Genomic DNA, 6,000 nt, shown 5'->3' on the forward strand with positions numbered 1-6,000 from the left:
CAGCACAATCCACTAATCTCATAGTGATTTGCTGAAATCATTATCATCATTCCAGTTATGAATATCATCACTGGGACTCGTCCCATTCATCCTCATTGTGGTTTCGCTCAGCTTATTACATTTCAACTAAATTTTGAAAATCGTCATTTTTCAATCAGAATCCAATTCAATTCATCAATTCTCAAACAGAATTAAAAATCATATCAACCACATTCGAAATCATCATCTGGATAGTATTAACGCTTATAATTTCAAGTCTTAGATTTACTCGTATATACTGTCGGTAAAGAGCTGCAGTTATACCCTCGGTATATACGGATAGTCATGATACTCGAAACTATAAGGTAAATACCATCATGTCTAGGTCTCAAGCAAGTCAGGGTTCCATACAATTGCGGTACTTCCAATTGAAGACCCAATTACTAATTTACGAATTTCAATTTGAATTAACAATTTGTATGAATTATCTCAAACAATTACAACCTTTTTGTGCATCTTGATAAACTTTTGACATAATTTGCTCCTCAGTTGATCTTATTGGAGATCTATGACTTAAGTCTGATAAATAGATTTTTCTTTATCCGATCGTCCGTAAAAAAAAACATTTTTATATTTATATACAAGTTGCAATAATTACATAGAGTGGTTCGGCTCCAAAATTCAAAATCTCTTCGAGAGACGTATAAGACGACGGTACTGGGCCATAGTCATGCCCTGTTACATAAGTTCTCTAACTGCAAAGGAAATTATTATTTTCTCCTTAGGGATAAATCGAGTAAGGAGTCTATAAATTTGACATGAAAGTCTGAAATTTCGAGGTGTCGAATGATATAGAATGACATCACGCACCATTTTCAGCTTTAACAGGATCATAGTCAATGAGAGATTCTTCCACAGCATTGTACGGCGGTTGCAATGAGCGTGGACATATTGCCCTGCAACCCACTTATGTTGTATTCTCTCCACTGGGGTAGGAAAATATAAATCCTTGAAATGGCGTGCAAGTCTTACTCGGCTTGTTTGAGTTGAAGCGGAAGAGATGAGATGCTCGAAGGCAAATGCAATCATATCTTGAGACTGGGTGAGGTCGGGAATACCAGATAAATGTGGAACTTCCATCTATAAAAACAATTTCTTTGATTAAAATTTCTTCATTAAAGAAGCTTACGGGATGAAAATACATTATGAAAATGCTGTTTCTGAATTCTTATTACCAATTTCAGATAAGAATTTAATTATCTTTATTAGCTTTCAAAAGCGGCTCTGATACCAACTGTGAGATCCCTGTTTCCCACCGATCAACGGATTCGGGGTACTAGCAGCGGAAGTAGCACATCATGCGTGGGTAGGGGTCTCACACTCGGGGCCTCACCCACGGATATCCGGACAAGAGACTAATCCGTCGGTTTGTCCAAAACCGAAACTGGAAAAACTTCCTTTACTCGGAAAGCATGGGCGATTCCACCAGGATAACTCTTTACTCTAACGTAGTCAAGATCATTACGGATCAACTGATCTGACTGCACCTTTAACGGTACTTGGTCAATTCAAGGTAGAAACTTGCACTTGGATCATTGGGATCAACGCTTTTTTCCCCATCAAGAGGCACAGCCGTTGATTCCTATCCATAGAACAATTTCTATCCGGGATTTACTTTATCTATCGTAAAAACAAAGTTGAGTCTCGATTTATGGATCCATCAGTCCAGCCTAACCCCATCCGATCCCATGGGTTAGCCAACCGCCCAACCACTGTAGTGATGGGATCCAATTTGGAATTTGGTTAGGTTTTGTCCCGGGTACCAAGGAAAAGAGTTCCAAGGCCCCCTAGCCGGAAGTTCATGCAAACATAAAACTAGCCACACCACTTACACACCCAATATGAAAATTGCCTTTTTTCTTAGCATCAGCTAACTTTAAAACAATCCTTTAATGAAACCATAGTACCACTGATCACAATCTTCCAATTTATCCAGTTGATTCATAATTTCCCATCATTCCTTCATCAGAGTATCTATGGCATCATTGGCAACTAGAACGCTCACCACCTGTCCACACAGGGGCCGTTTCAATAGTTCCTAGCCCATAATACTCAACAATATAATCACTTATCAAGATGGACTCTCGTTGAAGATCAGCAAGATCAACCAACAGATCCATATAAAGAGCCATGGACTCATCCATTGAAGACCAGCAAGGTCAATCAACCAGATCCATGCCCGGTTTCACAAAACAACTCTTACTCCTTGTTCCAATATCTTCCTCGACGCACGCGTGGGTATCCTGGGCGACCCAGAGCCCGAGCACCGTATGGTCAGCACCCTCTAGGATCCTTCGCAGGTGACCTAGCGCTTCACTCATAGGCCGCTTCCTTGGTCCCTCATCCACCGTACCGGAAGCTCACCATTTTAATCGAACCGAGGCTGGTCAAGACCTCGGCCGACCTTGCTACGCGAGACGTCCTCCATTGACTCTCCGTCAGCAGTTGCAACTTTATCAGTTAGGTCTCCACGACCTTAATCACAAGACGGTCAAAATGCTTTCCGAGCATTCTTGACATAAAACAGCCATTTACAAACAGTATTTACAAACAGTTTACAAATACAATTTCTATATTAACTCTCATTTTTCCACATTATCCCTCATATAATCCACATTACTTATTCCACATTCCATTTATATGTGTACTCATCCAATCACATCATTTTCCATCTCTTCACTTCAGATTCCTTCACATCACATATCATATATTCACATCCATACATCCACATCCACATCCACATCCACATTCACATCCATACATCCATATCTACATGCTTACCTCCATTTTCACATTCTCATTTATACATCCACATCCCATATCCACATTCATACATACACATCCATATCCACATCCATACATCCACATCCACATCCATACATCCACATGCATACATCCACTATCACGTCCTCATTCATACATCCACATCCACATACATACATACATCCACATCTACATCCACATTCACATACATCCACATCCACATTCCCATTCACATCTATACATCACATCTACATCCACATACATACATACATCCACATCCACGTTCCACATTCACATCTATACAACCACATCTACATCCACATTCACATACATCCACATCTACATTCACATTTACATCTATATCCACATCTATATTCCCATTCACATCTATACATCCACATCCACATCCACATACATACATACATCCATATCCACATTCCACATTCACTTCTATACAACCACGTCCACATCCACATTCACATCTATGCATATACATCTTCATGCATACATCCATTTTCACATGCATACATCCACACTCCCATCTCCACATCCACACATCCACATACATACATCCATTTCCACATTCCCATTCATATAACCCCATATGCCTTCATATCTAATCTTTTATATCACATCCATTCTCACCCTATCACAACCCATATACATCTTATCTCATCTCATACACTTCTTATCTCATCCCATACACATCTTATCACATCTTAACTCATCTTATATGCATCTTATCATATCTTATCACTTCCCATATCTTTTATGCATACTTCTATGCATGAAATTCAATTATGCTAAAAGTTACACTTTTATAATAAAATAATCATCTCTTATGCATACTTCTATGCATGAAAATTAAAAATGATAAAAGTAACACTTTTGATATAAAAATTTATCATTATGCATACTCTTATGCATGAAAATAGAAATGATAAAAGTAACACTTTTGATATAAAAATTTATCATTATGTATATTCCTATGCATGAAAATAAAAATGATAAAAGTAACACTTTTGATATAAAAATTTATCATTATGCATACTCTTATGCATGAAAATAAAAATGATAAAAGTAACACTTTTGATATAAAAGTTTATCATTATGCATACTCTTATGCATGAAAATAAAAATGATAAAAGTAACACTTTTGATATAAAAATTTATCATTATGCATATTCCTATGCATGAAAATAAAAATGATAAAAGTAACACTTTTGATATAAAAATTTATCATTATGCATACTCTTATGCATGAAAATAAAAATGATAAAAGTAACACTTTTGATATAAAAATTTATCATTATGCATATTCCTATGCATGAAAATAGAAATGATAAAAGTAACACTTTTGATATAAAAATTTATCATTATGCATACTCTTATGCATGAAAATAAAAATGATAAAAGTAACACTTTTGATATAAAAATTTATCATTATGCATATTCCTATGCATGAAAATAAAAATGATAAAAGTAACACTTTTGATATAAAAATTTATCATTATGCATACTCTTATGCATGAAAATAAAAATGATAAAAGTAACACTTTTGATATAAAAATTTATCATTATGCATATTCCTATGCATGAAAATAGAAATGATAAAAGTAACACTTTTGATATAAAAATTTATCATTATGCATACTCTTATGCATGAAAATAAAAATGATAAAAGTAACACTTTTGATATAAAAATTTATCATTATGCATATTCCTATGCATGAAAATAAAAATGATAAAAATAACACTTTTGATATAAAAACTTATCCTTTATGCATGATATTAAAATTCAATTTCTCCATGATTGTAATGAAATTCTTTCAATTAATCTAGGATGATAATTTTTAGAATATGGTAGGAAGTCCTCTTTTTATGCTTTGAATGAGATTATTTTATGCATAATTTTTATAAAATTTTTGCCATAGCTCCGCTGCTATGACTGATAAATCTCAATTTTTCTAAGGGATAATGCTTATCATTAAGGAAATAATTAAAATAATCTCTAATTAGATTATTAATCCATAATGGATTGAATCATTAATATACATAAACTAAAAGCATAGAAAAAAGCCATTAATTTGGCCTCAAGCATAGCTTAATCTTGGGTTAAGGAAAAGCTTTATGAAAATCTTGATTTGGATTGAGAATGGGTCATGAGTATGACCATTTCTTGAGTGAGAGAGAGAATTTACATAAAAATCATTAGAATTTAACATAAATGAAAATTAACTTCAATAGCATTATGTAACTCTTCACTACTATTCAAACTTCAATAGCATTTTAAAAAAAAACCATACCAATTAAACTTCTCAAGCTTGAGAGGGGTTGAGAAGAGAGAAACATTGAGAAATTATAGAAAGATCAATATTCACTAATTACCTTACAACTTGCTTGATTCTTTGTTCACGGTAGAGGCCCCCAACCAATCAATTGGTTAAGTATGTTGATGGAGCCACTAATGGGGATTAAAGAAAGAGGGAAGCTCCAAAAACTAGTGAATTATTAAATGATTTCACAGTTCTTGGCTTAGGTGGAGTAGAGTAACGATGCATAAACACTATCTATTTTTCAACAAGGGGGAGGCTTCTATTTATAGGAAAAATTGAGCTCCTAACCAAACAAACTGATTCTAGAATTTTCTAAATCAGTTTGGTCAATATTTGACCATTTTTAGGTCAGTTAAGCTAACTTTTTGGAACTAGACTTAAATAAGGAGAGAGGAGAGATGAAATATCTCAATTTTTATGAGTTTAAAACTCATTCAAGCATGTGAAATATGCACCTCCTTTAAAGAACTCTCTTTCCTTACATATGTGTCATAATGGAATCATTTTAATATTGCTCATAGTTTTTTACTAATAAACCTTGTACATTTTCAACTCTTCATCTTATGTGAAATATGCACATCCTTTAAAGAACTCCCCTTCCTTACATATGTGTCATAATGGAATCATTTTAATATTGCTCATAGTTTTTTACTAATAAACCTTGTACATTTTCAACTCTTCATCTTATGTGAGCATTTAAGGGACTCCCCTTCCTTACATATGTGTCATAATAAAATCATTATTCCCAAAATATCTCATATTTTTAATATTGCTCATAGTTTTTTTACTAATAAACCTTGTACATTTTCAACTCTTCACCTTATGTGAGCATTTACTCATTTTTGGGTATCTTCTTTTTTAC

Source organism: Cibotium barometz, chromosome 47, assembly GCF_041138505.1.
Source record: "Cibotium barometz isolate CiBa-2024 chromosome 47, ASM4113850v1, whole genome shotgun sequence".
Classification (NCBI taxonomy): Eukaryota; Viridiplantae; Streptophyta; class Polypodiopsida; order Cyatheales; family Cibotiaceae; genus Cibotium; species Cibotium barometz.